The 25,470-nt window shown below is 44.8% G+C and overlaps 1 protein-coding gene and 1 long non-coding RNA gene across 3 annotated transcripts in view; one reads left to right on the top strand and one right to left on the bottom strand.

Moving 5' to 3' along the window:
- Nucleotides 1–14,834, bottom strand: part of Mapre2 (microtubule associated protein RP/EB family member 2) — a 148,951-nt gene extending 134,117 nt beyond the window's left edge. Inside the window, exon 1 of one of the 2 annotated variants that reach the window (XM_028887707.2) lies at nucleotides 14,752–14,834. The gene's annotated coding sequence lies outside the window, so the exon portion shown is untranslated. Of the gene's footprint in view, nucleotides 1–14,742 lie in introns of both variants that reach the window. The other variant, XM_028887708.2, reaches the window with a different exon arrangement.
- A 42-nt stretch (nucleotides 14,835–14,876) lies between these two features.
- Nucleotides 14,877–20,825, top strand: LOC114705685. Its single transcript, XR_003736426.2, has 3 exons — nucleotides 14,877–14,973; nucleotides 16,576–16,621; nucleotides 19,735–20,825. It is a non-coding gene; the product is annotated as an uncharacterized LOC114705685 (long non-coding RNA).
- The last annotated feature ends 4,645 nt before the right edge of the window (nucleotides 20,826–25,470 follow it).

The following is a 25,470-nucleotide window of genomic DNA, read 5'->3' as shown; positions in this document are numbered from 1 at the left end:
TCATTTTCCCTCTCACTCACCCTGCCCCACCTGCGAGAAGTCCTTTCAGACACTTGTCCTCTAGCCATTTCCCCTGCACCCCCAGGACACGGTGCTAAGGGATACAGTTTTGTCTGTTAGGGATGGGTTTTCATTCCCACAGAGAGCACATGCTCAAATCCCACTGGACACTTCTGCGCCGTGACCATCTCCTGTGAGCCTGGCGCTGCATTAAGAAGTAGGTAGGGGCCGGGCGGTGGTGGCGGCGCATGCCTTTAATCCCAGGACTCGGGATTGGCAGAGGCAGGTGGATCTCTGTGAGTTCAAGGCCAGCCTGGGCTACCAAGTGAGTCCCAGGAAAGGCGCAAAGCTACACAGAGAAACCCTGTCTCGAAAAACAAAACAAAACAAAACAACAACAAAAAAGAAGAAGAAGAAGAAGAAGAAGAAGAAGAAGAAGAAGAAGAAGAAGAAGAAGAAGAAGTAGGTAGTGATATAAGTATGAGTGAGGTATGACTTCCTACACTTTAGGATACTTCCATTATAGCTCTATGAAATGAGGAGTTAATGGATTTTACTCTTCAGGTGGAGAAACCAGGGCACAGAGAGGTAGCAGCTGGCGTGGATGCAGCTGGGCAGGTTTTCTGACTCCTAACCACACGTTTCCTGCAAATTCATCCTGACCCTGTTAATCTCTTCCTTTTCTTATGTTACACTGCCTTTGTACGTTATAATTTAAAACTCAGGTTTATATATGATAGCAGTAACAGAACACAAACTTCTCAGCTTTGAAGTTTTTATACAAGTTTCCTTTTTTTAATTGTTTTTTTATTAAGCAGTCACTGAGCACCCACGAGTCAGCGCCACCCACGAACAGCGAGGCTGCAGCAGGGTGCTGCGTTAGCACACTGGCCAGTTTCCTTTCCCAACCCCAGGAGGGGCATGCTGCTCCACATCTTACAGATGCACGGGCTGAGGAGGTGGCACGTTTGTCAGCCTGGGCAGCTGGAGGTTTGGCTATCGCCATGCACATCTGCCATACGCCGGGTGCTGTGCTACATGAAGATCTGCCCAGTGCCAGCAGACGTACAGACTGGTTAGGTGACAAATTCATAAATGAATAGTCATAATCCGGGGCTGTGAACGCGCTGCTAATGACAGGGAGGGAAAGATTTATCACGGCTATTGTCCTGACTAGTGTGCAGAGGGCGAGTCGTTTGTGTTTTTCACTCTGAAAGTGAGCATCTTGCTTCTCAATCTCGGCTAAGGCAGTGTTTTTCAGACTTCGTGATTCACTTGGCAATCTCATTAAAAGACATTTTTTTTTTTGAAAAAAATGCAGATTGTGACTCAGTAAGAATGGGTGGGTGTGGGAGGCTAGTGTCCCCCCTCCCCCTTTAAAAGCTTCCAGGTGACTCTAATGCTGATGGTCTGAGGACTACCCCTTGAACTGCAAGGCACATGACCTCTCCCAAGACTCTTTCCAAAACCTGTTACTATGGCAACCTAACATATTCAGCCAGATGGCCCATTCACTCAGCTGATCCGGATTCAAATGCATCCATTCACAGCTGAACCTTGCAGTGGGGGGAAAAAAGATGGAATGTCCATCCTTGGGGCATCTAGTCTCCTGTCACTTTCCTTGTCCTTTCACACCTCTAATCCTTCAGGTTAATGGGTTTGTCCGGTGTCTCAGATCCTTAGGAAAAGTCCTCTTCTGTCTAAGGTGATATGGACTCAATTAGTTACTCAATTACTGCAAATGCACTGAGACTGATTATAATAAACTTTTACGATTTGCCCTCTGCTGACCAGAATAGATAGCTCTGGATCTCATTCTATGAGTACTTTCAGTAAAGTAACTATTATTTTTCTTGGAGGCCCAGAGGCTGACATGGGTATCTCCTTCAATGTTTCATATCATTTATTTATTCTTAACACAAGGTTTATTACTGAACTAATTTATCTACCCTGGCTAGCCAATAAGCTCCAGGCCCTACACCCGCTTCCCAGTGCTAGGCTTAAAGGTATGTGAGGTGTTTTTTGTTTTTTTTTTTTTGTTTGTTTGTTTGTTTTTTTGAGACAGGGTTTTACTGTGTAGCCTTGGCTATTCTGGAACTTGCTCTGTAGACCAGGCTGGCCTTGAACTCACAGAGATCTGCCTGCCTCTGCCTGCCTCTGCCTGCCAAGTGCTGGGATTAAAGGCTTGTGCCACCACCTGGATATATATATATATATATATATATATATATATATATATATATATATTTTAAATAAGGATGTGGAGGATCCAAACTCTGGTCCTAATGCTTGTGAGGCAAGCACTTGCAACTGAGTCATTTCTTTTATTTTTATTTGTGCAGACAATGGCCTTTCTAAACCACCACACAATTATGCAGTGTGTTTGAGAGATGGGAGCATGGTGAGGTGACTTGCTGATGGACTAAAACCTAAAACCTTCGCGTTGGACTGAGGTTGTCCACAGAGCTACCCTGAGATGATATGTTAGGGCCGCCACTCTTCCCCGAAGCCTCTGTTTCCAAATGCCTTCTGAGATGGCCTGTGCTTTCAACCACATTCCCGAACAGCTAATCATGCCCTCTCTTGATGCACTGGGAATTTGAAACACAGAAGTGTCTATGAATTCCAGAATGTCAAGGGGCCCCTGTCTATGATGGACTGTGACCCCAAACTGTATTTATCTCCTCAGCTTTAAACTGTTATGCCTCTTTCTGAGAGACACATGGTCTTTGGAGATTGGGCCACTGCTATAGTTCAGTATCTTTGTGGGTTAACAGAACTTCTGAGGAACGCCTTGGGATTTGTAACACCTGTCTGATAGAAGCATCAGAACAGCAGTAAAGATCCCTGGGCACAACATTTTCCCAATGATGTGACTTTGGGCATGCCATTTAAGCTCTGGGCTCTTGTGTTTATGGTTTTATATAAAGTGTGTCTACATAAAGATCGCTGCACTGCTGTATATAAAAATTCCTTAGCAACCATAAATGGCTACATAAGTGGAAAAGACAACTTTATGGTCATTATTAAACACTTGACATGCTGGGGTGATAACTCAGTTGGTACAGTACTTGCTGCACGAACAGGAAGACCTGAGGTCCGTCTGCTGAACCCACATAAAAAGCTGGGTGTGCTACTGCACGCCTGTAAACCCAGCACTGAAGGATTAGAGACAGTCATATCCCCAAGGCTTGCTGGCCACCTGGCCTAGCGTCTAGGCCATCAAGAGAGACCTTGTTTCAAACAAACAAACAAACAAACAAGCAAACAAACAAACAAACAAACAAGGTGGATGTCTCTGGAGGAAGGACAGCTGAGATTGTCTTCGGGCCTTCATATAAACTCACATCATAAATGCACCTATACACCTGTGAAGTCGTGTCGTCCCCCCCCCCCCCCCGCCCCTGAGCACTGGATAAGAATGCTGCAGAGTCAGAAGTGATAAATGGAATCAACTCCAGGAAATCCCAATAATTAGAACAGATCAAGAGAATTCCTTTAAAATTGTTTCCTTTGGGAGACACTGAACCCAGATTTCTCTGCATGCTAGGGGTTCTAAGTTATTTCTCTGACTCCCGAACAGCCTATCTTAAGAGATCTTAAGATATAGCTTAACAGAAGGGACCCTAATAAATCCCTGGAGCAGGACCCTTACTGGCTTTTTTTAATGTGCCTGGGAGCTAGGGGGTATCTAAGATGGTTTATCAAACACCTACAAAAGCAAGATACGAACTGAAAATGCAAAAAATGTGGCAACTTCTAAGTGATTATAGAAGAAATATTTTCCATGACTGTTTTTATCTGGAGGAAAAGGAGGACACAGGAGATGATCACCCAAGTTGCCTGCAGCTCCCCAGCACTTCCATTTTACCATGAACAATACAGGCATATGATCCAGAGAGCTGTGCACTGACCCCGAGATTCTCTGCTGAATACCGTGATGATGCTGGTCACCCAGGACAGGTGCAGCACAACCGGCTCTGATTGTGCCCAGCAGAAGTAGAAAAATGTCCTGGGCAGTTGTCAGAGTGCAGCAACACTATGGCCCCGGGAAGGGAAGGATCGTTTGTCATATGCCCCTCATGAGCTCCACTAGACTAACTTTGAGGTCTCTGGACCACAGAAAAGGCAACCATTTATCCCCCTGGTCACAATTATTGATGCGGGACTTGTATATACTCAGGCCAACTCAATTCCAGCTTTCAAGAGAGGAAACTTCCTTTTTATTAGGCCAAAGGAATTGCTTCATCAAGGTTGGTTTACTCCTGTGTTTAAAGCTTCTTCTTGTCCTTACGTGCTCTGGTGCCTTAAGTAGGTGACTTGTCAGTGTCTGGGAACTGAGCAGTAACCATGAGATGCAATTTCTGGCCTTCTCTGTATATGTAGGGAATACAGCACAATGCTAGACCTGGTCACTAGTTCTGATTTTCCTTATCTCCCCACACCTTCAGCAAGATAATGTAGATGGTGTCTTTATTTCTAGGCCCAGCTGATTGATGAAGGAGGACCTGATAGTAACCATTCGTGGGGAACCATTGTACAGGCAGGAATGTGGGAAGAGCTGGGAGGCTTCAAAGAAGATGTTCTGCTTTATTGTTGATTAATTGTTTGTTTGTTTTATAGCAGAGTCCACTTTGTAAACCATACTGGCCTGGAATTCACTATGTTGTTCAGGCTGACTTGGAACCCACAATATTCCTTCAACCTCCCCTTCAAGCTGGGGTTACAGGTGTATGCCACCACATCTGGCTGTGAGTGGATGATTTTAATATCAGTGTATATGCTCTGCCAGAAGTCACAGTACTTTATGGTTTTGAGGAGCTGGCATGGCAGCCTATATATATAACATTACTGCTACTGCTGCCTATTCCAATATAAGAAAATAATTCAGCATGCTAGCAGATTATTAAAGCTGCATGTTTTCCCCGTGCTTAGAAAATAAATCCTGGATTCTTCAAAGGAAAGAATACATTACCCGTTATATTTTATTATAAAAATGAATTACTAACCACCCTGTAGAGCACAGAGATGTTCTGTGGACAGAGGACAGGCAAAGGCATGATGCTCCCATTTCCTGGTAAGACCGGTGCCCACAAAGGTTTGGTTGCGCTTTATGCACAGCAGAAACAAGAACCATACCTTCAAACTGCCTTACAGTGACCAAGAAAAACAGATAGAACAGTTATACCTTCAAAAGCCTTACAGTGACTAAGGAAAACAGAGAGAATAGTTAGTTATACCTTCAAACAGCCTTACAGTGACTAAGAAAAACAGAACAGTTATACCTTCAAAAGCCTTACAGTGACTAAGAAAAATGGAAAGAATGGTCTTGTCTGACTTGAGTAAGTTTTTAAGCAAGATCCTGTTTAGAGCTACATTTTGAACAAAGAGGGGGAGTGAGGGATGGCCATTTTTGACCCTGACCCCTGTTATCTTTAGGACATTTTAATAGATGATCCTTTGGCCCCTTTGGTAATCATTTCTCTAATTTTCCCTCTTTTCAGCATTTGCTGTTTTAATTTTTAAAATATCTAGTACTTCTGCTTTGATCAACAACATAATTTTCAGAGAATGAAGGTACAAAGTCTCTCAGGCAAAGGCAGAGTAACAACAGCTTAGAGACAAAATCCAATGTTATTAGGTTTAAAAAGAAACCTTAAAAAATTGAAACATCCACAGAGCTTTAAGATTCCAACAGCAAACTCTAAAACAACACCATCTCCCACAAAGTGGTCAGTTAAGAACTTCTTTCCCTTGGGATGGGCACTTAACCCCATGGGAAAGTATTCAGGTGAGCTCAGCTTGATGTTTCTGGGCACAGAACACAATCATTGTTCTACCCAAGCTGCTGGCGCACCTGCATCTGATTGCCCAATATGGCACACTTGAAAGGTGGCAAGATGACTCTTCTCAACTCCACCCAAGGTCCGAGACCTGAGCAAATTACCCTGAAGAGTGTCACCACACACACTGAGAAGACATAGTTGAGGACACAAAGAAAACCAAATGCACTCTTTCCCAAAGGTGGTCAAGCTGGACTCAGATGGACAAATGGGCAGCAGCTGGTGTCCATGGTGATGGACATGAACAGCAATAGACTCCAGGAAGGAAAAAAAATGGCCACAGATCCTCGAATATAATTATACTCCGGTTAGTCTGTGCAGCTGATTGTGAGTGAAGTTGCTAAGTAGTACCAGGAGGCCCTGGTTCCTTTCAAATAAGATGGACAATAGCTCTATCCAGCAGATGGTTCTTGTTTGGGGCACAACTTGATTCTGTAGCCCTAAGTGGCCCCTCACTACTCAAAACAGGGGCTAAGGGCTGATTTCCCCCCCCCTTGGCTCTTTCAAATTGTCTGTCCCTAAATCCACAGAACACTCATTCTATAGCTAAAAACCAAGTTATGTAGTGATCTTTTGTTGCTTAGTATTTTTTGCAAAGTTTACGCTTGTGTGTAAGGGTGCCTGTGTGAGTTTGTGTACCACACATGTAACAAGTGTCTGTAGAGGCTGGAATAAAGCACTGGATCTCCTGGAACTGGAGTTACAGGCGGTTGTGAGCCTGGGAATCCACTGTGGCCCCTCTGCAAGAACAGCAAGCACTCTTAACTGCTGGGCCATTTCTCCAGCCCTATTGGTTAGAATAATTAATGTCTGTTTAGAAGCATCAGTGTAAAAGTACTTTTGACAGCCTAGGATGAAGGAGAGGAATCCCCAGGGTGAGGCTCTTTGTCACAGATGAGAGGCAGAATATGGGAAGAAAGTCACAGCCTGAGATTTTAAAGATATAAAATGTGTAGGTTTTTTTTTTTTTTTTTTTTTTTTTTTTTTTTTTTTTTTTTTTTTTTTTCCTGAGACAGGGTTTCTCTGTGTATCCCTGGCTGTCCTGGAACTTGTTCTGTAGACTGGGCTTGTCTTGAACTCAGAGATCTGCCGGTCTTTGCCTCCTGAGTGCTGGGAGGGATTAAAGGTGTGCACCACCACTGCCTGGTTTATGTGTAGATTTTTTTTAAATAGGGGGAAAGATGCGTATTATGAGTCAAGAAGAAAACAGCCTTGCATCTCTCAGGCATTCACTGTGCACCTTTTCCAGCCTCTAGATTCTAGAGTCCAGAAAGTGTTCCTTACCTCCTGTTGGACCACCTGTGTGTGTACATCCCTCCCAAACCTGCCAACTGAAAACATGCACATCAGCCTAAAATCTGATTCCTCAGAAGTACTGTGACTTAGCAGGCATTGATATTTTAGGTAGAAGGAATATTGTTCCACCAATGGACTTTGAACTCTTGCGTGCCAGACCCCGAGGATGTGCCAGAGTGATGATGGTGCTGGAGAGACTATCAGGACCTTCAAAGGATCATGAAAGGCATCACAATACAGGCCCTACACTGTTGGGATGGGTGGGTCTGGGTCAGTGTGTGGGGCACTGATTAGGGCCTAGAAAGTGCTTCTCAGAGCCCAGTTCCATGGAGGTTAGCAACTAATGGACCCCTAGGGATCTTCCTGAAAGGCAGATTCTCAGTTACTTCAGGAGGGCCAGTGGGTAAAGCTGCTTTGAAGCCAGTGATTTGTCCAGCATTACTGTCAGCAATCCTAGAAGGGGTAAATGATTTATGAGTTTGAGTTTTGTTTTTAGAAATCACTTGCCTCATTCAGTCACCCCCAATTTTACAATAACACTTGGATGAACTTGACGAAGACAGGGACGCTGTTTCCTAAATGGCAGGTGGACAGATCTGGACGGAATAAAGCAGACTCCAGCTATCCATATGGTGCCTCTATTTGAAGTGAAACTCATTTGCAAATTCTTCATCTGTGGCAGTGACAAGCCATCCAACTGAGGAAGTCCCCTGACTGAAGGGAGTCTTATGTCAGGAGGCACATTAAGACGTCAAGTTCCTATCAATGCAGTTACTCTTTCCAATATGCCTTCTAGAATCCTAATCAGTAGTAATTGGCCCAGCCCTATTAGAAGGACTCATATGAATTCCTGGATCATTATCTATTTTTGAAAAGTCTAAAGCAATTATACACGGCATGATGAAACAATGTAATGTCAGCCTCAGCAGAGTTAGGAACATTATGTAGACAGTGTTTTCTACATTTACTGTTGACTTCAGAAAAGTAGTATCATTTCCCCAAGCTTCCCCACCACACTTGAAGCATATAAAGTAATGATGAAAATTGTTCATAGCTGAATAAAATCTCAAAATTGTGCCTTCACATGCTGAAACAATAAGTACACAGAAAACAAGGTATGGTGGTGCATGCCAGGAATCTCAGCATTGGGAGACAGAGGCCAACACTGGCAGCAAATTTGCAGACAGTTTTTCTGTCGAGCAAATTCTAGGTCAGCCAAGACTACACAGTGAGAAAGGGAAGTCCCAGTACTAAAGGGCTAAATCATGAGATCACCAGCAGACATGTTTTTACATTTTTCTAGAACTCTAGGAACAAGGTCAGGTTAATATTGTATCTTTGGGCTTATTTAGGGTTAGAACTTCTGTGTTTTAACTGTATTAATAGGGTCTATGTTATTCAAGAATATGCCATTCTTACAAAAGTAAATATACGCACAAGAAAATATAAAAACAAACTATCTTCTGTCTTTAGTGATCATCTGACCTAGGTTTAGTGGGTTTTGATTGCTTTGCTAGAAGGAAACAATTAAATTGCAAGGATTTGTGTGAACAAGCGCTCATTTAGATTGGAGTAAACTGAGATGGAGTAAACTAGATGTCTGACAGCAAATTTTTTCTGTTAACATTCAGCAAATGTTCTAGACTTTGTGGACGACATATAAAACTCTCCCACTGCGGCAGGGCTGTACAAAAAGTCACTGAAAACATGTAAACAAACAGGTATGAGACAGTCCAATGAAACTTTATTTTGGACCCAAAATTTTGAGTTTCACAGTATTTTCAAAGGCCTCTAATTACTTTTCTTTAGAGGCCTTTCAATTATGAAAAGCTATAAAGATTGCTCTTATAAAAACAGATGGTGGGCCATAGTCTGTGTATCCCTGAATTACATGAAGCTATAAAGATTGCTCTTATAGAAACAGATGGGGGGCCATAGTCTGTGCAGCCCTGAATTACATGAAGCCATGAATTTAAGTTCACTTCAATCTCCATGCCAGGGCATAGAGTTGGCCAGCAGGAATTACGTGATTTTTTTCTTTTTAGAAAATTGAATTTATGCTTTGAGAATTTCACACAGTATATTTTTATCATATTTATTCCCATCTCCTCCCAGATTCCTCATTCCCTATCCATTCAACTTCTTGTTATCTTTCTCTCTTAAAACAAAACAAAACAAAACAAAACAACAGACAAAAAACAAACAAACAAAACCCCAGCAGGGGGGTGGTGGTGCATGTGTTTAATCCTAGCACTCAGTGGGGGGGATCTCTGAGTTCAAGGCCAGCCTGGTCTACAGAGTGGGTCCTAGGACAGCCAGGGCTACACAGAGAAACCCTATTTCAAAAAGAAGAAGAAGAAGAAGAAGAAGAAGAAGAAGAAGAAGAAGAAGAAGAAGAAGAAGAAGAAGAAGAAGAAGAAGAAGAAGAAGAAGAAGAAGAAGAAGAAGAAGAAGAGGAAAAGAAAGAAAAGAAAAGAACAAAAGCAGCAGCAAAAAAAAAAAAAAAAAAGAAAAAGAAAAAAAAGAGAAAAGTGACTAAAAGCAGCATGGAGTTCATTTTGTGTTGGCCAAACTACTCCTGAGCATGAAGCCTGCCCTGGAATATGGTTGATATGCCCAGTGTCACTTGAAGAAAATTGATTTATTCCTCTCCCAGCAATTATCATTTTCAAGTAGCTTTTTAGCTAGGGGTCAGATTTTGTCCCTGCTTCCTCTCCTTTGTGCTGGGATTTTTGTCTGGCTTCAGTCTGAGCAGGTCTTGAGTGTGCTGTCAATCTCTGTGAGTTCATATATGTGTCTGCACATCTGGAAAATGCTGTTTAATAGTCCACCACCTCTGGCTCTTATAATCTTTCCACCCTATCTTCTGCATAGATCCCTAAGCATTGCAGCCCCTCAATTTCTTATAGCTCCCCAAAAGATGGTCAAAATTTCAGAAAATAAGAATGGATTATCAGCCTTTGGAAGATCCTATAAGCCTTTACTTGCTTGAGGGGTAGTACCTGTCAAAATAAACTGAAATTCCTACTTTAAAAGATATTGAAAAAACTTGTTCTTATGTATATATACTGCCCCTTGACCCCAGGTCCTTGAATATGCTAAACAGTGTTCTACCACTAAGCTACATTCATGTTCTATTTTAAGAAGGTCAGTAGGCCGATGAGAATAAAAGCAGGTTAACTATTAGCCAATTCTGAACCGGCGCCTTGATTAAGGAATTACTTAAGGCACTCACAGTTGGACATGCTCTTTCCCTAGGAGAGTGAACTTCTGTGAAATGGCTCTTTGATCCCTGAGTGTGATTCCAATGTTGTAGCAATCATTAGTTATGCTCAAAGCACATTGTTACTCCCAAGAAGCTTACAGAACACATCAGCTGTCACTGTATAGCCATTCAATTTGGCTCCTACATATCCAGAATACATATCTTGGAAATCAGTGAAGCTGTACGTACTTAGGAGGCGTTGATTCCCAGTGATCGCCTCACCTTCTGATAGCCTTGAGAACAAATGAGCAGCGTTTCTACGACAGGGCCCTGTGACCGCACTAGAGGGCCTGTAGTCATTACGGTCCTTAAGAGAAAACACAGTCCCCGGCAGCGTACACACAGGTGCTGTCACTCGGGTTCAAGCGAAAGGCAACACCTCTCTGTACCGAGTGCCTGCTCTGTGCCTGGTGATGCTGCTCCCCCGAAAGAGACTGAGAAGGAAATGGGGACGGAAGGGAAGCATCTGGCCCATGGCATGAGTGACGGTGACATGAGGGGCACCAGGAGGGGGACAGTATGGAAATGAGAGTGATAGCAACAAAAAAGAGGGGAAGTAAGTACATTTTAATGAAATATCTGAGCGCCATCCTTTGGGTACCAGTTCTTATTTCTTTATAGACAGGCCCTTGCTCTAAAGCCTAGGCTTGTCTCAAACTCCACGGCAATCCTCCTGCCTCACTCAGCCTTCAGAGTGCTGGGATTTACAGCTGTGAGCCTGGCTTGTGATTATTCTTGCCAACTTTTAAAAAAAAAAAGCATATAGGTTTTTTTAAAAAATTAAAGTTAGCCTGCAAAATAATGGGTTTCATTATGGCATTTTCATACATAACTCTTTTCTTTTGATCTTCAATCCCACCCCTTCCTTACCCTCCTGTAGCATCCTCCACACTCCCCAGAAATTTCTCATTTTCATGTCCCATGCAATCCATTGTACTTTTCCCTTCCCCTCGTGAGATATTTTCTTCCTCTCTCACGGTCACCTCTCTAGCTTCATGCCCCCTCCCCCATATACATACACATATAAAAATTAAAGTCTAGGATTTGTATATGAGAGAAAAATGTAGAACTTGTCTTTTTTGACTTTCTGAGTCTGATTTCCTTAAGTTAAACACCTGCGAGCTCAGGATGCATGCAGCCCAGCAGAGGAACACTTGCCTAGCACATGAGACTCTAGGTTCAATCCCCAGTACGCATAGGTACACTTGAGCAGTATACACACACACACACACACACACACACACACACACACACACACACACACACACAGGGTTGGTCAATAGCAAACAGAATTTCATATAAAATGTTAGGTACAGCTATTTCTTTTTAAACAGTTCATTGAGTTCAGCCCTGAATGCATCAAATAGTGTATGGCCTTTTTTTTGGGGGGGGTGGGGGGGGTTCGAGACAGGGTTTCTCTGTAGCTTTGGAGCCTGTCCTGGACTAGCTCTGTAGACCAGGCTGGCCTTGAACTCACAGAGATCCACCTGCCTCTGCCTCCTGAGTGCTGGGATTACAGGCGTGCGCCACCACCGCCCGGCCATGTATGGCCTTTAAAAAAAATGTACATACTGCAATTTCTTCCTCCTCCTCCTCCTTCTCCTCCTCCTCCTCCTTCTTCTTTTCTCCCTCTCTCTCTCTCTCTCTCTCTCTCTCTCTCTCTCTCTCTCTCTCTCTCTTTCTTTCTTTTTTTTGTTTGTTTTTCGAGACAGGGTTTCTCTGTGTAGCCTTTAGCTGTCCTAGAACTTGTTCTGTAGGCTGGCCTCAAACTCAGAGATCCTCCTGCCTCTGTCTCCAGAGTGCTGGGATTAAAGGCCTGAATCACCGCTGCTCGGCGCTCCTCCTCTCTGTTTCTTATAACTGAGATAACCCAAGCTACTTTACACTTTCCCAGAAGCCTTTTAAAATATGCCTTTCCCACAAGCTGTCTAGTTGGCATCGGTTTCCTTGCTAGCAGCAGCTAGGATTATTCAAGGCAGGTAGGGATGGACGTAGAAGAGGGAGAGGCGCTGGCAAGCAAACATCCTGATCAGATATTAAGATGTTCTTTCAAAGGAGTGATGTGTGTGCGTGTCAATAACGACAAGCCATAATTACTTCCTATTCACAGGGCGGGCACTGGCGCGCAGCCTGCTGACTCACCCGGCTGCTCACGGTTTATTTCTGATGGGTTTCCCTGCTGCCTGCTACACGCCTGCGTCATGGCCAGAATGAAAGTTTCTCTCCGTCTCCCTTAACGACAGTGCACACACTAGGCATGGACACTGAACTTCCAAATATCCAGCAATAACCAGACCCCAGGCAGGGAAGGGGAAAATACTGTTGTGGGGAGATGTCACAACCTGCCAGGCCTCCAGATGACAGTCATCTGCCATACGGTGTGAGTCACTGACACCCCAGTTTCAGTGTCCTCTCTCTTTCTCTCTCACCCACTCAAGTAGTTAAAGGGGCATCTTGTAACACAACCATGTTGCTGTTACCAAAGTGGTTCTCGACCAGCTATGCAGTGGAATCACCTGGAAGTTTTGTTTAATACCAATAATGCTGAGACCTCGCCCCACCCCGCCAACAATCTGACTTAAATGGTTTAGGATGGGATGTAGCTACCAGGAATCCCTAAATCTCCCTCCACAGGTGATTCCACGACGAAGCCAAGTTTGGAAATCAGAGCTCGCGCGCAAAGGGAGCTTTCCAAAGACCACCCTATTTCAGAGATCAATGGCACAAGACACTTTCCCAGCTGATGTGTTAGCTTGGGAGACAAAAGTGACAGCAAAACCGGGTGTTAACAAGAGGGACGCTGCCTGGGCGAGCACTTCCCCACCACCGCCACCACTTTGCCTGGTATCCAAGAGAAGCACCCCCGCATTACCTTTCTGATTACCCTTTGATCTCTGATCTGTTTCATCCTAGCGTCCGGTTCCGCCAAGTGGCACCCCCGAGGTCCTCTCAGATTAGAAGCAGGTCCTGCTCAGACCTCATTCAAGACTGGACTTCTCTTGTACCTAAGCCAGGGCAGTGCCTCCGCCTTGCACCGCGGCCCCGGGGCAGATACTTATGCTAATCAAGAAAGTTCTTGCGACTCCTCTACTCCCTGCGCGCAGGCACGCGCGGGCGTGGGTATTTACTTAACCCTTGATTTTTTGCATGGACCCCTGCCCTCTGTAGTGCTTTTGGCAGTCATCTTTTGGTTCTGGATCACTTTATTTAATTTTTCCAGAAAAGGATTGGACATGAGGAAGTAGTGAATACCTGCTGGGAGTTAGGGGGTGGAAGGAGGGACAGCAGGGGCGTCTGGAGCTGAGGTGAAGGGACAGTTAATGTTAGGAATATTAATAATTAATTAATTATTCAGCGCGCCCAACGAGGACCAGCAGAAGGGGACTGGAGGTTAAGACAAAGGCTCCTGGTCCAATGGCCGCAGCTCCATTCCTCCGAGGCGGCAGCTGCGCCTCTGACACTGGCTTGGCAAAGTGACTCAAAGTGACCAGACCCTCTTGCTCTTTCTGGTCGGAAGTCCGCTTTGCCTAAGGCTCAGATTTAGAGAGGAGGGTCTTTTTTGAATCCGCCCCGCTTTCTGAGCCTTTGTGGCCTCACTTTTGGTTCCGGCGCAGCACTTAGTAGGGTAGACTGAAGAATGCCCCTCCAAATCAGAGTGGTGGTCTTCGAGTAGCCCTCTCTCTCTGCGCGTGCTCCCTGCCGAACCCCTCAGGACCAGACTAGCAATCCACTTTCCTTGCCACACACCGGGTCCCCCAAGTCCCGGATCCAGGAGAGATCGGTCCCAGCCGCGTGACCAGTGTGTCCCCAGACAGGACGCACCGGGGGCGGCAGCAGAGCTTGGGGATCCGGGGATGCACTCCAGACTGTGGGCGCGCGCGGCACACTTCTTGGTTTGCTCCAAAGTGCGCAGCTTCTAGGAGCTCCGGGGGCTCTCAGCCCCCGCGTCCCGGTCCTCCAGCAGGAGGGGCCGAGCTCCGAGGGCGCGCACCCACAAGTCCCCCTCTCCTAGGTGGCCTCAGTCTTCACTCTCCGGCCAGTGCACTTTGTGTCTGCCAGCGTGGCAGCTCTGACTCCCTTCCTCCTCTTGGGGTCTACTGCTCTAGCCCCCCACCCACCCAAAGAGAGGGGCGACCCGTAAGAGCTCGGCTGCGTGCACACCCCTGGCTGGATAACTTCTTGATGGGCTCGGAGACCCCGGGATCCGCTTGCTCCGCGATCTGCAGCCAGCAGACCCGGGCGGGGGTGGGGGAGGCGCGGCCAACGCGGGGCCTGGGAGGGACCCACCCAGGGCAAAGGGTGTCGGGGTGCGCCAGGGCTGTACAGCTTTGAACGTACTTGACTCACCTGCTCCGGCGTTGTCGCCTCCTTCCTCTGCTGACAGCTGGGGGCTTTGTTTTCTCCACCCCCTCAGCCGGCCACGCTCCGCCTCCACAGGCTCACGTGACTCGCCGTCTGCCACCATCGGCGTCCACTCCGGAGAGCCCCCCCCCCCCGGGCGTCCGCCTCTTCTCCGGGTGCGGGGTGCAGGTGGAGACTCCAGCTGTGGAGGGGACCCCCAGGTTCGAGGTGATTCTCAGGGGAACTCTGGGTCAGACCGGCTGAACTGGTGACCGAGGGAAAAGGGGGGGGGGGGAGAAAGGGAGAGAGCGGATGGCTGCAGCCAGCGGAGAGCAGGAGGGCGAAGCTTGCGGAAAGGATCCAAAGGCGAAGTCCCACCCTGAATGAAGTACCTGCGCCTAGGATCTGCACTCACTCCTAGGGCCTGCTGGATAATGAGGGGGCATACTTATTGCTTCATGAATATTAATTAAAAGAAGCACCTCTTTGCCCGATGGCGCGATTAATGATTTAGTAACTATGCTGCACTGAGGTTCCAAATCTACCTTTCGATTCTGTTGATATTTGGGTTCAAGCTGGAAAATAGGTTCCGGACTGGGGAAACTCACTCCGGAAGACGATTTGATGTGGGCACTTGCCCATCTGGAACAGCAGCTTTTTTTTTTCTTTTCTTTTTTTTTTTTTTTAAATGAAACGAACTAAGAAAATGTTCGGGCCTCAAGACCAGGCTCAGTATCTGCTGCTCTTGGAAGTGGTCCCGACCACTGCTGTTCACAATACTCTCCAGTGTCTGAATCCGAAACAAATTGTTGTGGGACTCCTTCCTTTGGTTCCCAGAGAGAAGGGTCAGCCTCATCCTGAGGACCCCACCCTTCCCTGCTAACTAAGGGGAAGAATGCATCTCCTCCAGTGTCCGTTAAAAAATCCTTGTGGGGGTTGACTTAGCACCGCACTCACCCAGTTTCTCGTGCAGATGGATCCCCTGGGGACCTTGTTAAAACCCAATTCGGATGTGAGTAGATCCAGCCTTGAGCTGAGATTCTGTGTGCCTAGTGAACTCCTAAGTGATATAAGTACTAGTTTGAATACAAGGCTTAGAGCACACTTTGACACCAGCTAGCCCTTGTTGCATTCTGGCTGCCCGGCTCTCTGGCTGTAAGATGGGACTGGTATTAATTGTTCTCCGGGTTGCTATGAGAAAAGACCAGCAAATGCAGCTCGAGGGAGGAGGGGTCAGTTTTCCATCATGTCAGGGAAGGAATGACTGCAGGAGTGTGAGGCAGCTGGTGAGACAGCGGAGAGCAAGGAATGCTGCCCAGCTTGCTGTCTCCTTTGTATCCCTTCTGAAACCACAGCCTATGGGATGGTGCTGCCCACATTTAGGATGGGTCTTCCTACCCGGGTTAATCCAGTCTCAGAGATTTGTCTCCTAGGTGACTCTAGACCCCGCCAATTTGATGATGTTAACCACCACAGCATAAATACCCAGCTCACTGCAGGCCCAGGGAGGACAAGCCAGGACCTCCATAGTGCCTGACACACCAACGTTTAGGAAGCTGAGCTAATTAACTGCTGGGGTCATCAGAGCAGAAGTGACGCTCAGCATGCTTGCAGGAGTCTGGTGTAAATGGTGTAGGGATAAGGTAATCGCCCCACAAACAATGGTCATTCCCACAGTACACCAGACAAGCAGGTGTCTGTGTCATGAATCAAAATTGGCCACAGTGCAGAGCAAATCACATTTGTTCAAAAAGTTCATTTTCTACTTTAAATTGTGACGAATTGGTTCTCAGACACTGAATTAAAAAATCATTTTGCTTTTTATTACAGATAATGCCCAGCTGCCTGTTGGATGGGTAATCTATTTTAATATGGAGTGAGTAAATGGATTGTTAAGGAGCTGTACATTTTCCCTCCTCATTAAAAAACTTGAAATTTAAATATAAATGGCTTTATTAATGAAGATCTGATATTCTTAGCTGTCAGGATGAATGGGGATGTCATCGTACTTCCCATTCCCTGCTTGCCCTGCTCCCTCTGTGCCCCAAATATAGGTATTTCTAAGATTAATTCTTCCCCTCTCTACCAACTGCCTCACAAATTCAATTTATGTTTTAGTTCAGTTTTCGAGTGTGTGGAGATTACTTCTGAATCCATACCTACATCCTTCACTTCTTCCCAAGTCCCTGTCTACAGAGTGAGCTCCAGGACAGCAAGGACTACACAGAGAAACTGTGTCTCAGAAAAAAGAAAAGGGGTGGTGGTGGTTAGTTATAGCTTTAGCATTCAAGTCTTTAGGTTCTGTTAGTCTGTGCTTATAAAATTAACTTTGGCGGTGGTCCTGAGGTTTGAATCTGGGACTTCTTAGGTGTCAGGCAAGCGCTCTGCTACTGTACCAACACTCAGACCATGCCTACCACAATAACTTTGATTTAAACCTATGCTGTCTTCTAGGGGTATGGATGGGGTGGTATTTTTGAGACAGGATATCTCTGGATAGCCCTAGCTGTCCTAGAACTCACTGTGTAGACCAGGCTGTAACTCAAACTCACAGATCACACATATTTGCTGTGCATTTCTACTGAAACCCCCAGCAGCCTTTAGTGTGGTCTAAAACTCCTACCTCTCATAACATTGACACCTTCTCTGTGTTATATCAAGACAGCCGCCTGCATTGAACAACCTTCCACTAGTGATCTAGGGACCTGATGAGTGTGTGGATACACAGTATGATCTATCTCAGCTACCTTCCTGCTGTTCCTTGGTATTTCCTCTAGACTTTGTCTTCAAAGCTGTCATCAACTCATATGTGAATGGGACTTACTGGTGTAAGAGCCACGTCAGCAGCCATGAGCTGTTGCCCAGAGGATGACAGTGTGAACACAACTGGGGAGAAACCGTGTCCTTCAGGATAGGACAGACTTTGCTGCTGTAACAAATGCTACCAAAATCTCAGTGGTTGAATACACAAAAAGGCTCCAGAGAAGCTGTCCTTGATCCTTGTCTTTCCAACCTGCTTCATTCCTTTGACATCTCCCTGAGCATACAACAGGAAAAGGAGCAGAAGGGATTGTACACCAAACCTGAGAACCTGAGTGCTTTCACTCACAAATGACCCAAGGCTTTTCTCAATTGCATTGCTTAAGGGAAGTTATGCTAAATTCAAATTTTAAGGAACTATATGCTCAAAGGGAACAGGAAGTAGTAAGTTTGTGATAGTAGATAATATTGCCCACAGTGATCCATTTAGAGGAAGTTAGGGATAAAATTAAACTAAAGCAGGTTAGCGGAAATTACAGTTGGGAGACTGTAGCACTGTGTGGTGTTTGGGATGGGAACCATTAATGTGGTGCTGTTTTAATACAATATGAACGAGAAAAACACTTGTCTACTTCAGGCCAGTGTACTCCAGGTCAGTCTACTCCAGGTCAGTCTACTTCAGTTCAGTCCATTCCAGCTCAGTCTACTCCAGCTCAGTCTACTCCAGGCCAGTCTACTCCAGGTCAGTCTACTCCAGGCCAGTCTACTCCAGGCCAGTCTACTCCAGGCCAATCTACTCCTACTCCAGGCCAGTGTACTCCAGCTCAGGCTACTCCAGTTGATTCTACGCCAGCTCAGTCTGTTCCAGGTGCTGGTCATCCAGACTCATCTGTGACATACTGTCTTGGTTCTTCCCCAGGGATCTTATCTACCTTAAATGTGTAAGACTACAATTTTGTTGACAAATATGATATATATTTCTAAGTTTGGGTGAATGTATGTGTGTAAAGAGTGAAAGCTTAAAACAACAATAACAACAAAAAAAATAGGGGAAAGTCATTAGGGTAAAATTATCCCAGGTCATCCGCATGATCATCTGAACTATGCCTTTGACAAAGAATTTTCTGGTCATGTTCACGGGAACATTGCATTATAGCCTCTCAAGGGAAAAATAAGCTCACAAATGAGAAAAATTTGCTGATAATAATGTGAGAAAAATAAAATGATTTTCAGAAAGCGTTGAGGTTTTGCTAAAGGGCTAAGATTGTATCAGCTAAATCTGCCACATATATCTTCCCTTACTTCATATATTTGTAAGGGATAAACACTGATGCCTGATGTAAAATCCAGCATGCAGTACAGGTATTAGATATTATACGCTGCAGGGTACTGAGTCATGGTTTTGCTTTCAATCTTGTGTTGTCTCTGAACACATATATCAGTGACTGACTACACTCTATAAAACTATTCCCCAGCAACTGCTTTTGTAAAACATGATCATTCCCTAAAATTCCGACAGCTTCTACTGCACATTTGTACAAACATCCAACGCACAGGACTTTGAAGTTGTGACCTTTTTGCTCAGTCCCTTCTCTGTCTGACTGGCCCCCACCCCCTTGAGTCTTTGCTAAGTTGTGCTATTGCCTTGGATACGATCTGTAACCTCGGGAGATATGCTACAGAGAACCACTTAGAAATATGGCTAACGGCACCTAAGACTGAGGTGAAAGTGCCCATTACCAAGCTCTGACAGTGTTTATTAAGATGGATAATAAAAGTGCCATCAGATGGCAGTGTGCTGGGATCACTGCCTGGTGCTGTCTACAGCCCCTAGTCCCACCAACTCCAAAGTGTGTGTGGATTCCTAGGAGCAAGTATTTTCAGGTTGGCTAAAGTGTGCCAGGCAGTCCAGTTTAAATGTCTCCCCAGCGTCTAGCTTTAATGGTAGCTGACTCTGACGCCCCCATAAAGAAACCGAATGGAAGAGGAAGTAGGCTCATTACACAATGTGCTTAGGAAGCATAGGCTTTGTTTAAAGTATAACGAAGGTTCAAAAGTCATTCTGTGACAGAAGTGCTTATCATTTTATGACACACTGGAAATACAATCACATACAAAGAAGTAGGGTGGGTGTATAGTTCTTAATGCTGCTTAGAGGAGGTGGAGCCAAGGCAACAGTTTTTCATGTTTGTTTTTTTTCACCTTCCCCGCCCCCACTGTATTTCTCAGCTCTGGGATAGGCTCAGCACACGCCAGACAAGTGCTCCATGCCAGACAAGTGCTCCATGCCAGAGAAGTGCTCCATGCCAGAGAAGTGCTCCATGCCAGAGAAGTGCTCCATGCCAGACAAGTGCTCCATGCCAGACAAGTGCTCCATGCCGGACAAGTGCTCCATGCCAGACAAGTGCTCCATCGTGAAACTCCAGCCCCAGGCCTTTTCCTTTCGCCTGTGGTTTTGTTTTGAGATAGGGTCTTGCTCAGTCACTCAGTGTGGCCTTGAACTCAAAACCCTCCTCCAGCACCTCAGGAGCAGCAGGAGTCCCAGACCATGATGACCAGAACTGTCTTATTACAGTGCACATTGAAGGCAGAGGTCCCGTTAATGCATTCCTTTGTCTAGAGGACTGAGGCTTTACCAGTAATTAGCATTGACATTGGCCCCAACTTGAGCTGGTGTGCAGATCCGCAGGGATCTATGTACCAAACTCAAGGAATTCTGAGGGGAGGCTTGGGATCGACAGCATGAAGGAGTGTCCTTAATTAATCTCTACTAATTCTTAAAGGAAGCTTCCACTTATCAGCTATTTACATGTACTTAAATAGATTTATGTATTACATTATCTAGTTTGACAAACTCAGCCTGTAAAACATGGATAATTTAAAATGACTGAAGACAGCAGAAACATTATGGACAGCAGTATATTCTCAGAAAAGCCCTTCAAAATCTGTAAGTGCCTTTGAAAATGGAACAATTATAATTTTATCCAATCATATCCTTCACTTGCATGTGCAGCTCCCTGGGAAGCACAGTTAGAGGCTCTCAGAGCCATCACCCTAAACATCAAAATCGACTGCTGTCACTCAGATTTATTAAGTGACCTTATCACAACACAGCTTCTCCAAATTAGCCATGTGTGGTGAAGCTCACATGTCATCCCTGTACTCAGGAGCCTGAGGCTTGGGGATGGCAAGTTGGAGGCCCTGTAAATAATGAATTTGATATCAGCCTTCACTGCTTAGGAATAGGCTGTCTCAAACAAACAAATAAAAAGTTCCACTGGGCGGTGGTGGCGCATACCTTTAATCCCAGCACTCGGGAGGCAGAGCCAGGTGGATCTCTGTTGAGTTCAAGGTCAGCTTGGGCTACAGAGCAAGATCCAGGACAGGCACTAAAGCTACATAGAGAAACCCTGTCTTGAAAAAAAAAAACAACAAACAAAAAAGAATTTCCAAGATTATGAAACCTATTTTTACTCACATTGCTCTCACTAAACAATGTTTAGGTGATAGCAATTGATTTTAACCTCCCATCAGTAAATAGCACACAAAATAGAATTGACTTCATTTTCATTTCAGGGTTCCAATTTTACATTTTGTGATATTTTATGTATATAATATATGACTACAATACCATGTATGCTTGTATTATTAACATAGAAGTACGGGATGAAAATTTTGCTTAGTATGTAGGCAAAAGGAAACCGAAACAATGTTGGAGAAAAGGCATCTGGGATCGGGCCCACTTTTAGGAAAATGGCTTCAACAATATGGAGTCAGGAAGAGCAAAATCCTTCAAACAGTGTCAGGATGGAGAGCAGAGGGTGTGTGTGTGTGTGTGTGTGTGTGTGTGTGTGTGTGTGTGTGTGTGTGTGTGTGTGTGTGTCTGGTCTAAATGGACAGTGGAACTGGAGATGATGAAATGGGATGTATGTTAGATAAACTGAGCAGGATACAGAGCTCAGTTTAGGACATGTTAAATCAGAGGTGCCCAAGGGATCCCAGGAAGAAGTCTGGGGAGTGCTATAAATAAAAATCTGAAAGTCAGATGATTTTTTTACAGTAACTTTAATTTCTTGGTCTGCAGTCCTTTCTAAAATGATCTTAAAATATCTTTCCCAATGCCCTGGAAACTCCATCTCTTGGTGCGGACCGGGGTTCCCTGGCTCTAACATCCGTATTTCTCCAGATTTATTTATTTATTAAAGATTTATTTATTTGTTATGTATACAGTGTTCTGTTTCTATATATGTCTGCACAACAGAAGAGGGCACCAGACATTATTATAGGATGGTTGTGAGCCACCATGTGGTTGCTGGGAATTGAAGTCGGGACCTCTGGAAGAGCAGTCAGTGCTGTTAACCTCTGAGCCATCTCTCCAGTCCTCCAGATTTATTCTTTGCCCCAGTATATCTTGCCCACAGGGACCCCTCCTTCCACCCCACCTCTACTTCCGGGGGACTCCACCACTTGTGCTGACACAGCTCAGGTCTTCTCTGCTGGTCCTTTCAGCCTTCTCTTCTAGCGCATGCCCATTCCTTTGAGTCACCTGGTCATCAGCAGAAACACGTTCTATCAGGGACTCCCAGCAGCCACACTGGCTGGAACTCAGATGATGTTCGTTATCGTTCCTGTCCTCCATTATACTCACTCTCAGTCCAGCAGAAGCCTGCTTGCAGGAGGAGTCCCTCCCACTCTACCTCCATTCCCTGGTGGCTCCACCTTTTGGTATGGACCCAGGGTCCCCCAGCCTTTTCATCCCCGTCTCTCCATCCCCGTCCTTCTGCAGCCTCCTCCTCCTCCTACCCTGCCCCCATTCCCTGTGTTTTCCACCTCTTGGTGTGGACTCCATTCCACTGATACTTTTCTGAAGACTCTCCTACTCTTTCCTCCTAGGTCATCTCGGTTTCTTTCTGTAACTGGCTGACCTGTAGAAACACTCTCTACCAGGGACTCCACAGCCACCACACTTCTGCAGCAACTAAAGAATGAAACATCCACCCAACAAAGATAAGAAGAGATACTGACACCAAGAAACACCTCAAACATCGTGACTACAAATGACTAGACCCCAGTGTCTTAACACAAACGTGAGCAGCTAAGACAGTATGCCTCCACCAGAAACCAGAAACCCTATTGCAACAGGCCCTGAGAAATGCAGCAGTGCTGGACAACGCAGGGCTTCAAAACAGCAATTATGGATATGTTCAGGACCTTAAGGAGAATATGAATAAATTCCTTAGTGAAGTTCATGAAAACACAAACAGTTGAGTGAAGTAATAAGAACAACTCAAGACATGAAAGTAGAATGTTAACAAAAAAATAGAATCACTAGAAAAAACCCAAACTGAAATAAAACTGGTAATGAAAAATTTAGAATGTCAAACAAAAATTTGAGAGGTAAGCTAATAGATTACAAGACACAAAAAAGAGAATCTTGGGCATTTAAAGACAAGGGAGAATAAATGGGTACTTCAGTCAAATAAAATTTTAAATCTAAAAACATCCGGGCACAAATTACTCAGGGAATATGGGACACTATGAGAAGAACAAATGTACAAATAATAGGAATAGAGGAAGAAGGAAAAATCCAGGTCAAAGGCACAGAAAATATTTTCAACAAAATCATAGAGGAAAATATCTCCAACTTAAAGGAGGAGGTGCCTATCAAGGTATAAGAAGCATAAAGAAAACCAAATAGACTGGAGAAAAGAAATTCCCCTCAGCACATAATAATCAAAACACTAAACATGCAGAACAAAGAAAGAATATTAGAAGCTGTAAGAGAAAAAGACCACGTAACATATAAAGGCAGACCTATTAGAATTATACCTGATTTCTCAGTGGAGACTCCAAGAGCCAGAAGGGCTTGGACGGATGTTCTGCAAACTCTGAGAAACCACAGACGTCAGCCCAGACTATTATATCAAGCAAAACTCTCAGTTGTTGCGAGGTTAGTCCACTAGAGAACACTTATGGACACTCTTAAAGCTGAATAGAAAGTCTATGACGCCAGCCGGCGGTTACATGGGGAACTTGCACAAATCATGCGGCCCAAGTCTCATTATTCTTTGTCTTTTATGTACAAAACCCACATCCTGGTTGACACACTTCTGTTAGTAAGAACAGCTGGGAAGAAGAAAAACTACTGAAGTCAAAAGCAAGGCTAATGCATGTAGGCACTTTCCTGGATCCTGGATCTACAGACCTGGTCTTTGATGGATTAAGTCTTTGTCTCAGTCACTGTTCTACTGCTGTGAAGAGACACCATGACCAAGGCAGCTCATATAAAAGAAAGCATTTAACTGGGGGCTTGCTACAGTTTCAGATGTTTGGTCCATTATCACCATGGCCGGAAGCATGGTGGCATGCAGGCTGACATGGTACTGGAGAAGGAGCTGAAAGTTCTACATCTGGATCCCCAGGCAGCAGGAAGAGAGAGACTCTGGGTTTGACATATGCTTTTGAAACTTCAAAGCCCACTACCAGTGACACACTTCTGCCAACAAGGCCATACTTTCTAATCTTTTCAATTAGTGCCATTCCCTGGTGGCCAAGCATTCAAATCTACCAGTCTACATGGGCCAGCCTTATTCAAACCACCACAGTCTTGGTTCCCATTTTGGCAGATGTTGTGGTCTACATGCTCGGCTTTAAGGTCAGAATGGTGCCTCCAACATGGTGCCAGATGTCCTAGGGTCTGGGAACCTGTTATACAATCTCAATAGACAGAGAGAAAGAAACATATTCCACAATAAAACCGAATCCAAGAAATTTCTATCTACCAATACAGCTCACAGAAACATCAGAAGGAAAACTTCAGTCTATAGAGATTAACCACACCTATGAAAATACAAGGAATAGATAATCCCAGTCCAGAAAATCAAAAGTTGAGGGAAACCCATACTATAACACTATAATAACAGAAATCAATAAACATTGCTTATTGATAACTCTCAGTATCAATGGTATCAATTCTCCAATAAAAAGACACAGGCTGACAGGTTTAGAAAACCCTAAAACCCCACTTATTTCCTAGGATAGGAGTGAGCAAGCCCACCAATGACACTTGTTCTGATATTCATTCTTTGCTACCCAAAGATTAACACAGAGCATCTATCCCTTGGATGAGATGAGCATCTATTGTTCTAATGAGATGACTCTTGCTGGGCCCCTGGATGGCATAGATGAACAGGAAGACCAAACCATGAATATAAGTTGGGATTTTCAGTGACACATCCTTCAAGAACAAGAGAAGTGTTAAGGATTTTGTTAATAAAAGATTATGTCCTCATGTTGGAGCCTCCATAAAAATACCTGGACTATGGAGTTCAGGGTTGACCAGCAGATGGCTGAGTACATGGGGATGCTAGCAGGGTGGTGAGCCAGGGAGAGCGGGGGAGCTTCTAGTCCCTTGCTCTGTATTTTGTTCTGTGCCCAGTTTCTACCTGGCTATTCATCTGCAGGCTTGGCAGTCTCCTCTGCAGTGAACTAGTAACTATTAGCAAACTGTTTTTTCTAAACTCTGTGAGCATTGTAGAAAATAGTCAACCCCACGGTGGAGATGGTGGGAACCCACCCAATTTATGACAGTTGTACAGAGAATCTGGTGTTGTGGAATATTAGTTGAAGATGGGTTACATTCATTCATGCTGTGGAACATTTGTTTGATGATGCCAAGATGTGTTGCATTCTTTTATGTTGCATCTGTCTAACTCTGTGAAGCTGTGTTACTTTGTCTCTCTAAAACACCTGATGGTCTAATAAAGAGCTGAACGGCCAATAGCCAGGCAGGAGAAAGGATAGGTGGGGCTAGCAGGCAGAGAGAATATATAGAAGGATAAATCTGGGAGGAGAAAGAGGAAGGGGCAAGAGAAGGAGGAGGACTCCAGGGGCCAGCCATCCAGCTACACAGCAAGGCATGGCATAAGAAGAAAGGCATATAGACTAGAGAAAGGTAAAAGCCTA

This window comes from Peromyscus leucopus, chromosome 19 (assembly GCF_004664715.2).
Source record: "Peromyscus leucopus breed LL Stock chromosome 19, UCI_PerLeu_2.1, whole genome shotgun sequence".
Lineage (NCBI taxonomy): Eukaryota > Metazoa > Chordata > Mammalia > Rodentia > Cricetidae > Peromyscus > Peromyscus leucopus.
Note: the sequence above shows the minus strand (reverse complement) of the source record. Positions and strands in the feature narration are given on the sequence as shown.